This window comes from Zootermopsis nevadensis, unplaced genomic scaffold, assembly GCF_977971745.1.
Source record: "Zootermopsis nevadensis isolate Lab colony 2312 unplaced genomic scaffold, Znev_1.0 Znev_ptg000011l, whole genome shotgun sequence".
Taxonomy (NCBI): Eukaryota; Metazoa; Arthropoda; class Insecta; order Blattodea; family Termopsidae; genus Zootermopsis; species Zootermopsis nevadensis.
In genome coordinates, this window is record NW_028259143.1 from 13,486,436 (window position 1) to 13,497,055 (window position 10,620).

Sequence of the window (10,620 nt, forward strand, 5' to 3'; positions counted from 1 at the left end):
GTGTGTGTGTTAGTGGAGTAATTGTTGGGATGCCACGGAGAAATCGGGGAAGCCCCCGGAGGAAAACTCCGTGATGCCTAGACCACGGCCTTGCCCAAAACAAGTTATAAATCTGACGACAGGTCCATATATTATTAGGATCCTTCCAACCTGTTTTCAAACATATATACATTCTTGGCAGGATAATCAGAAGTTGTTTGCCATTGCCTTATTCTGTGTGTGTGTGTGAGTGGAGTAATTGTTGGGATGCCACGGAGAAATCGGGGAAGCCCCCGGAGGAAAACTCCGTGATGCCTAGACCACGGCCTTGCCCAACACAAGTTATAAATCTGAGCACCACCGGGAATTGAATCCGGGACCCCAGGCTTACAAGGCTAGTGTTCTGACTGCTAGACCACCGTGGCGGCTATCCCCCAAATTACGCACGAGTAATTATGCAGCAGCGCCTGAATGATAATGACAGTGGAAGACTGAATGGCTCTCAGAAACAAGTCGAATTTGTGACAAACGAGTGGAATGTGGAGCCACTTGGACTAACTGCCTATATTCTGGCACAGTCGCCAGCTATAATACACTCTGAACAGCCCACAAGATATGTAGCATATTTTAAAAGTTTTGTTCTCAGTTGCTAATACTGTACGTTATTTTCAGGTTGATCATCAGACTGAGCGAGAGGCCACAAATACCCCAGAAATGACCATACTTTAGAATGACCTGTACTCACCAAACCAGTAACAAGGATCCAGACAAAAAACAATACCTGTTGGTGATGCCCTCATGTTAAGTGCAGAGGCAACAGTGGACGTTGGTCGTACCATCCACTGTGAACCCTGAGAAGTGTGAGTTTTGTAAACATTAGTATATTTTTATTACGAAATTGTTTGTGTTCACATTGATGTGTCAGTGTTGGTGTTCTGTTGGATTTATATGTAGATTTAATAAGTGTAATTTTCAATAACATAACAAGTTTAATATATATTAATTAGGTTTTAGTTACTGCCACAGCCATAAAAAACTCATTAGAATCATATACATAATACCAGTACTTTTTTATAATCTAGTTTTTTTTAAATGTCATTCAGTTAACGCTAAAAGTTATTGTTTTCGAGTTCTTGTTTTTGTCGTTATTACTATTATTATAAGCAAGCTGATCACAGTCAGATGTTATTTGACCTACAACTTCATTGCCTTATGAGCCTTGTCTGTCTCATTGTCATCCACCATCCAAGAACTACACAATCACTTTGTATTCCCCAAAGGACAAAGGGAATCCAAGTGTTTGCGCTAGGAGGTCCCTCCCTCATGTAGCCTTTAATCTTACATCCCTTTCCCTGAGCATGGCTTTCACCATTTAGTTTGTTCCCATTTCAGTTTGCCTCGGGAAGATCCGGATTATGACCTGAGAGGGCAGCCACCTATGGAGGTTCGTCATCCCCGGGGAATAAACAATGATGGTTCCAGCACAGATCCCTTATCAACTATTTGGAACCAGAATTCCGTATGTGGAAGCACCAGACTACGCAGTGCCACATCTCACACGACAGCCTTCTTCATGTTGCTATAGTTACGATATAGTTCAGTGCTGGAAATACAATTCTGTCAAGCATGATGTGAGCACAAGTTGTTAATAAATCTGAAATAGTTAATTTTCTTGACTTCAAAGAGTCTCTGGGTGTTTGACATCTTTGTTTCTGATGTTTGTTTCTAGCTAGCTGAGTTAAGAGGAGGGAGGGCAAGTAGCAACATGTAAGGCATTTTGCTGCCTCCTTGCCCTCTCCTTCCCCTCTTTGTGTGACAGCTCATGCTTCCAGATATTTTGCATCCAGTACAGCTATATTTTCAAGAATATTTAACAACAATTCTGACTAAACAGATGATGTTTCCTAGGTAACAATAATGCCGAGTAAACAGATGACGTTTCTTAGGTAACAACAATGCCGACTAAACACGTTTCCTACGTAACAAGGTTACACTATTTCGTTTTCTAGGTAACAATAAATCCTAGTAAACAATTGACGTTTCCTAGGTAAGAACAATGCCGAGTAAAAACGACGTTTCCTAGGTAACCAGTTTTCACTTTTTCGCTTCCCTTTTTCGTTACACTTTTTTGCCGAAAGACCCTTCCTTATAGATGTATTTACATCAATACCAAACTTCCCAACAATGCATAAGATTTCGCTCCCTAACAAAAGTGTTATTATGGATTGGAATGAGCTTCACTACGTAATCAGTCTAATTGTTACAAAACAAAACATATCACTTCCGTACAATTCGGACATTTCTGCTTCCTAACAATAAGAGTTATTTCATAATGGATTGGGCTTCAGAACGTAATCAGTCTAATTGTTATAAAACCAAACAGAAGTTTTAATTGTTATCCTGTATATTTATACGTTCAAATAATACGGATACTGATACTCGCTTTATGGTGTCGCACATAATTTTAAACAGGCGTACGTCATGTAGCCTCCGAACTGTTCCACTGTAATTATTACAGTTTACACAGAAGGATAAAAACCAGACTTGCCTCTAGTCTCGAGGGGATACTGTAAAAAAATTAGTCAATATTTGGGCGTTTACTGATGCTCAGGGATAAGCCGTTTGTAACATAAAAAAACCAAAATATAAAAGTCTCGTGTAAAAGTGAGCTATATATTTGTATTATGGTCATTTTGGTGTATGGGAAATAATTACGTTCAGATTCCGGACTGCAATATAATGATATAGCGTACTCATCTGTGAAATTTCACTGCAGATAAGAACTCTCGGCGGCGATAATGTGGACTGTGATTCTGTGTAATATTTTAGGTGGTGGGTAGGAAGAAACGGCTTTGTAATTCGTGATTGAAATGAGACGAGATAGGGATATAGGCGCATTTTACATCCCCATCTTCACTCTTCAAACTTCAAACTTCGCCTGAAACAAATTCACATAGCAGAAGACTAGACGAACAGGCAATTGAACAAATCCGAAATACTGATTGTGTCAGGAGGGAGAACTAGGAGGGATTATTAACTTTCTTCAATCCAAGGACCAGGCAACTGGCTGTTCCAGCCTCACTTATAGACCACTCTACTACTACTCAGTCACCAATGTGCATCCTTCATTGGATATGAGTGTTACACCATTCTATGAAGAGATACTCTGCCCAGTGAATTCTTTTCCTTCGATTTTTAATTCAGTGAAAGTATATTTAATTCTGTTCCTAAATATTTTTGACGTAAATACGTCTATATTTTAGGGTCAGTGTTATTCGGCAAAAATATGTCACGAAAAATTGCTACGAAAAAGTGTTACGAATAGTGTTACGAAAAAGTGTAACGAAAAGGGGAAACGAAAAAGTGTAACTTCATTGTTATGTTACTTAGGAAACCTCATCTGTTTACTCAGCATTGTTGTTACCTAGGAAACAATATATAAACTTCCTTTCCGTATAGACGTCAAATTCTCCGGAACCGTGGTTCCACTATCACTTTTTTGTCAAAAAAATTTCTGTCTTCTGGGTTGTTGCGATGTGTAGTCTGGCTGATATTAGCCAACGTTTCAGAGGTCATACTGCCTCCGTCATTAGGGCGATTCAAGTATTTTATCCCCCCATTCGGGAATTGAACCCGGGAACCCAGGCTTACAAGGCTAGTGTTCTGACCTCTAGACCACCGTGGTCATCTGATGTAAGGTAAGGTAAGGTAATGTAATTTAAGGATGATTCCAAGGGCGGTTAACCCTCGGTCCTTTTTACTCCGCTGACCTTTAGCCGGATGGAAACCATCCGTTGCCCGACTCTCAGGTGGTAAAACCGGACCATAGGCAGTGCCCTAGGCATGATGACGTAGGGTTAAGGGGCGGAGGCATCCCTTAAGAGAGTCATAGTTACTCCCGCCGTTTACCCGCGCTTGCTTAAATTTCTTCACTTTGACATTCAGAGCACTGGGCAGAAATCACATTGCGTCAACACCCGCTAGGGCCCTCGCAATGCTTTGTTTTAATTAGACAGTCGGATTCCCCAAGTCCGTGCCAGTTCTGAGTCGACCGTTGAGTGGCGGCCGAAGAGTACGCCGCGAGCTAGCGCGGCCCCTCGCAGTGTGGAAGATCCGCGGGAGGCCAAGGCGAATATCCCCTCTCGGTCTTCCGGCATTTTGCTATTTCTAGGCACATCGAGTCAGATTCCCACTTGTTGGGCGTGCGAGGGCGTTTATGAAGGAGGGCTTACTCATATTTCGCCTTACTTCATGTAATTAAATTCTCGTCCCTACCACTTGGGATCTTGGCTAGTGCAATTGAGTACCTCAGACGCACTATCATGTGCGTTGCCTCCTAAATGGAGTTAGAAACAAGTATAGGAACTATAACTATTATTGTTGTAAAGAACCAATATCAACAATAACAAATAATAACAAAATATAAAAGTAGTTAGGAATCATTAAATAGGACAAAATCCCTTATAACAATGAAAAAGAACAACAATACTGATAACTCAGTAATAAATATATGAATATTATCTTCTTCTCCTTATAAAAATTTGTGATTAGTCGTTGTCATCAATAAATTACGTCATCAACAATGTCAACTTATGTTTGTTTATACTCGGCATTGTTGTGGAACACAACAATGCCGAGAAAACAAATAACGCTTAGTACCAAGCCAGTCGCATTATCACTGCTCTACAAGCAGCACGTCGCATTCTTGAATATTGACTGACAGTTGGCCTAAAACATCAGGAAAGTGAAAGAAGACGTAATCAACTATTTGAAGTATCAACTCTAACAACTCCAACAAGGTAAACTGATACTCATTCGATATATTACAATTAAGAAAGTATTATGAAAACTGGCCTTATGATCGATTTTAAGACGAAGATTTGCAGGGGTGGGGCTGGACGTAAAAAGTTGACTGAACAAGAACTTTTGACCTCTGAACAGCGACGTAAAGAACTACAACATCAGACATATTTAAGAAATAAAGAAAAGCGAAAAAAGACTTACATTGATAAACGAGACCATATTAACGACACACGTAGAAACACAGACGCAGATTTGCAAGGGTGGGATTGGGCGTAGAAAGTTGACTGACCAAGAAGAGTTGGCCTCTGAACAGCGACGTAAAAACTTAAACAACAGACCTATTTAACAAATAAAGAAAAGCGAAAGAAGACTTGCATTGATAAACGAGACCATATTAACGACACATGTAGAAAAACAGACGAAGATTTGCAAGGGTGGGATTGGACGTATAAAATTGACTGACCAAGAACAGTTGGCCTCTGAACAGCGACGTAAAAACTTAAACAACAGAACTATTTAACAAATAAAGAAAAGCGAAAGGAGATTTACATTGATAAACGCAGAAAAACTTATTCAACAAAAGCAGAAGGAAACAAACGAAGACTTGCAAGGGTGGGGTTGGACGTAGAAAGTTGACTGACCAAGAACTGTTGACCTCTGAACAGCGACGTAAAGAACTAAAACATCAGACATATTTAACAAATAAAGAAAGACGAAGGGAGATTTACATTGATAAACGCATAAAAACTTATTCAACAAGAGCAGAAGAGCAGAAGGAAACAAACGAAAACTTGCAAGGGTGGGGTTGGACGTAGAAAGTTGACTGACCAAGAACTGTTGAACTCTGAACAGCGACGTAAAGAACTAAAACATCAGACCTATTTAATAACTAAATAAAAGCGAAAGAAGACTTACATTGATAAACGAGACCATATTAACGACACATGTAGAGAAACAGACGAAGATTTGCAAGGGTGGGATTGGACGTAGAAAGTTGACTGACCAAGAACAGTTGGCCTCTGAACAGCGACGTAAAGAACTAAAACATCAGACATATTTAAGAAATAAAGAAAAGCGAAAGAAGACTTGCATTGATAAACGAGACAATATTAACGACACATGTAGAGAAACAGACGAAGATTTGCAAGGGTGGGATTGGACGTAGAAAGTTGACTGACCAAGAACAGTTGGCCTCTGAACAGCAACGTAAAGAACTAAAACATCAGACATATTTAAGAAATAAAGAAAAGCGAAAGAAGACTTGCATTGATAAACGAGACCATATTAACGACACATGTAGAAAAACAGACGAAGATTTGCAAGGGTGGGATTGGACGTATAAAATTGACTGACCAAGAACAGTTTGCCTCTGAACAGCGACGTAAAAACTTAAACAACAAAACTATTTAACAAATAAAGAAAAGCGAAAGGAGAGTTACATTGATAAAAGAAGAAAAACTTATTCAACAAGAACAGAAGAGGAGAAGAAAACAAACGAAGACTTGCAAGGGTGCGTTTGGAAGTAGATAGTTGACTAACCAAGAACAGTTGGCCTCTGAACATCGACGTAAAGAACTAAAACATCAGACATCCTTAACAAGTAAAGAAAAGCGAAGGGAGAGTTACATTGATACAAGAAGAAAAACTTATTCAACAAGAACAGAAGAGCAGAAGAAAACAAACGAAGACTTGCAAGGGTGGGTTTGGAAGTATATAGTTGACTGAACAAGAACTGTTGGTCTCTGAACAGCGACGTAAAGAACTACAACATCAGACATATTTAAGAAATAAAGAAAAGCGAAGTAAGACTTACATTGATAAACGTAGAAAAACTTATTCAATAAGAAGCGAAGGGAAAAAAAGCAGACGAAGATTTGTAAGGGTGGGGTTGGACGTAGATAGATGACTGGCCAAGAAAATTGGCCTCTGACCAGCGATGTAAAGAACTAAAACATCAGACGTACTTAACGAATAAAGAAAGCGAAGGGAGACCTATATTGATAAACGCAGGAAAACGTATTTAACAAGAACACAAGAACAAAAAATCAGACGAAGATTTGAAAGGGTGGGGTTGGACGTAGATAGTTGACTGACCAAGAACTGTTGACCTCTGAACAGCGACGAAAAGAACTAAAACATCGGAACTATTTAACAAATAAAGAAAATCTAAGGAAGACATACATTGATAAACGTAGAAAAACTTATTCACGAAGAGTAGAAGAGAAAAAACGAAGATATGTATGCATTGGGTTAGACGTAAAAAGTTGGCTGACCAAGATCAGTTGGCCTGTGAACAGCGAGGTAAAGAACTAAAACATCAGAACTATTCAACAAAAGACAGAAGAGAAAAAAAAGAAGATTTGCAAGGGTGGGGTTGGAAGTAGATAGTTGACTAACCAAGAACTGTTGGCCTCTGTTCAGCGACGTAAAGAAGTAAAATATCAGATTACAGGAAGCGCTCCGAAAGGATTAGCCATCGTTGTCGTCAAAAAATGACGTCATCAACAATATCACCTTATATTTGATTATACACGGGGGTTAGTTTAGTGTCTTACACAAGATTTTAAAACGCAACCAACCCCCTTCGGGGGGTTGGTCAAGTGTTTAAACTCCCCACTCGGGGGGGTTAGTTTAGTTTCTTACTCAGGGGTTAAACACTAAACTAACTCCTCTTTGGGACTAACCAAGGTTGGTTGCGTTTACAAACATGACCAACCCCAGCTAGGAGCTCCGAAAGGAGCGCCCTGCTCTATACTATAAAAATTTGTGATTCCTCGTTGTCTTCAACCAATTTGTCGTCAAAAAATGACGTCATCAACAATGCCAACAGATATTTGTTTACTCGGCATTATTGTGGAACACAACAATGCCGTGTAAACAAATATCTGTTGACATTGTTGAAGTCGACACAACAATGCCGAGTAAACAAATAACGCTTCACAGCAAGGAAATCAAAGAATATCAAGTCAGTCGCATTATCAACTGCTCCAGAAGCAGCAAGTCGCATTCTTAAAAATTGACTAACAGTTGTCCTAAAACTTTAGGAAAGTGAAAGAAGACGTTATCAAGTATTTGAAGTACCAAATCTAACAAGGTAAACTGATATTCATTCGATATATTACGATTACGAAAACTATTATGAAAACTGACTTTATGGTCGATTTTAAGACGAAGATTTGCAGGGGTGGGTCTGTACGTAGAAAGTTGACTGACCAAGAACTGTTGACCTCTGAACAGCGACGTAAAGAACTAAAACATCAGACATATTTAAGAAATAAAGAAAAGCGAAGGGAGACTTACATTGATAAACGAGACCATATTAACAACACATGTAGAAAAACAGACGAAGATTTGCAAGGGTGGGATTGAGCGTAGAAAGTTGACTGACCAAGAACAGTTGGCCTCTGAACAGCGACGTAAAGAACTAAAACATCAGAACTATTCAACAAAAAACAGAAGAGAAAAAAAGAAGACTTGCAAGGGTGGGTTTGGACGTAGAAAGTTGACTAACCAAGAACTGTTGGCCTCTGATCAGCGACGTAAAGAAGTAAAATATCAGATTACAGGAAGCGCTCCGAAAAGATTAGCCATCGTTGTCGTCAAAAAATGACGTCATCAACAATATCACCTTATATTTGTTTATACACGGGGGTTAGTTTAGCGTCTTACTCAAGATTTTAAAACGCAACCAACCCCCTTCGGTGTTTTGGTCAAGTGTTTAAACCCCCCATTCGGGGGGGTTAGTTTAGTTTCTTACTCAGGGGTTAAAACACTTGAATGAGCTACTAAACTAACTCCCTTTTGGGACTAACCAAGGTTGGTTGCGTTTTACAAACTTGACCAACCCCCCCTAGGAGCTCCGAAAGGAGCGCCCTGCTCTAGTTACTATAAAAATTTGTGATTCTCGTTGTCGTCAAGAAATGACGTCATCAACAATGCCAACTTATATTTGTTTATACTCGGCATTGTTGTGGAACACAACAATGCCGAGTAAACAAAAATGATTCACAACAATAACTTTCAAGCCAGTCGCATGATCTCTGCTCCAGAAGCAGCACGTACATTCTTGAATAATGACTGACAGTTGGCCTAAAACATCAGGAAAGTGAAAGAAGACGTTATCAACTATTTTAAGTATCAACTCCAACAAGGTAAACTGACACTCATTCGATATATTACGATTAAGAAAGTATTATGAAAACTGACTTTTGATCGATATTAAGACGAAGATTTGCTAGGGTGGGGCTGGACGTAAAAAGTTGACTGAACAAGAACTGTTGGCCTCTAAACAACGACGTAAAGAACTACATCAGACCTATTTCAGATATAAAGAAAAGCGAAAGAAGACTTACATTGATAAACGAAATCATATTAAGAACACATGTAGAAAAACTTATTCAACAAAAACAGAAGAGCAAAAAACAAACAAACGAATATTTGCAAGAGTGGGGTTGGACGTTGAAAGTTGAATGATCAAGAACAGTTGGCCCCTGATCAGCGACGTAAAGAACTAAAACATCAGACCTACTTAACAAGTAAGGAAAAGGGAAGGGAGATTTACATTGATAAACGCTGAAAAATGTATTCAACAAGAACAGAAGAGGAGAAAACAAACAAAGATTTGCAACGGTGGGGTTGGACGTAGAAATTTGACTAACCAAGAACAGTTGGCCTCGAACAGCGACGTAAAGAACTAAAATTATTACTTAAGTTACCGGCTTTGCCCGTAACTTAAGTAATATTAATCGGGCAAAACTGCTACTTAAAACAAAATAATATCTAATCCTTATGTACATGTTTATAACAATTAAAAATATTCCAATTTAAGTTGATAAACCACTCTTTCTGTCAGTTTTTGTACGATCTGTAATGTTCTTGTGGACTAATATTTTGCGTTTTACTTTTTGAACCCTCTGGCACTAAATACTGTTTGTATCGTAATGTTTATACGTAATTATTAAAGGAATATGATGTTCGAGTTACATCATACTTGATTATCTGAAAAGAATTAGTGTTTTTGGAATAAAATATTTGTATGATAAGGCGTCTTCAAACAAACATAAAACCTCAAGTCTGTCTATGAATAACATTGCGTCGTATGTATTCACATACATTTTAGCTGCTGCGATAATCCCCGATTTACTACGTGTTGTAACAGAATTGTGCGTTTCAAGAGGTGAAAACGCGAAATATGACAACACATTAAATCAGTCTGTAACTTTTAGACTTTAATTAGACAATAGTGCTACTTTAAACGATTCAATATCTGATCCTATTGTACATGTTTATAATAACTTTAAACATTTCCCTTTAAGTTTAAGAACCAACATTTCTAACTCCTTAAGTACTGCTTCTAACTTGGTACTCATATTTTGATTTTAACGTTCTGAGCACTGTCCCACTAAATCCTGGTTACATTTCACTGTTGTCCTGTTCATCTGGGGCCGTGTTCATTTTAACATTTCCTCGCTGGCAGTTCATATCTTATGGTGAAATGTTTTATCCAAAACCAAAACCGAGGTCCCCTCTCAACTCTTTTACTAATGTGTAGAATAAAACAATTCAGCCAGGTAAGAAATAATTCTTTTCCTGAATTATATGAACGAAATTACTTTTAGCTTTAATGTTGGCAAAAAGCATTTCCAACTATTGGCAGTCCTGCATATTTGATTTATTTCGTGATATTCATAGATAACAAGAGTAGGTGGCTTCGTTACTTATCGATATGGGGCTTGGTGATACATTCTGTCTTTAACCGATGTTTCCGGTCTGCAGTTGAAATGTCTAAGTTGTGAAGGATTGTCTTTCCACTTTTTTGCTGAAAACTCAAAAATTCAA

At 38.6% G+C, this 10,620-nt stretch overlaps 1 long non-coding RNA gene across 1 annotated transcript; it reads left to right on the top strand.

Annotated features, from left to right (window-relative positions):
• Window positions 1–478: 478 nt before the first annotated feature.
• Window positions 479–1,646, top strand: LOC110835347 (uncharacterized). The gene is made up of 2 exons (XR_002544874.1): window positions 479–839; window positions 1,372–1,646. It is a non-coding gene; the product is annotated as an uncharacterized LOC110835347 (long non-coding RNA).
• Window positions 1,647–10,620: the final 8,974 nt, after the last annotated feature.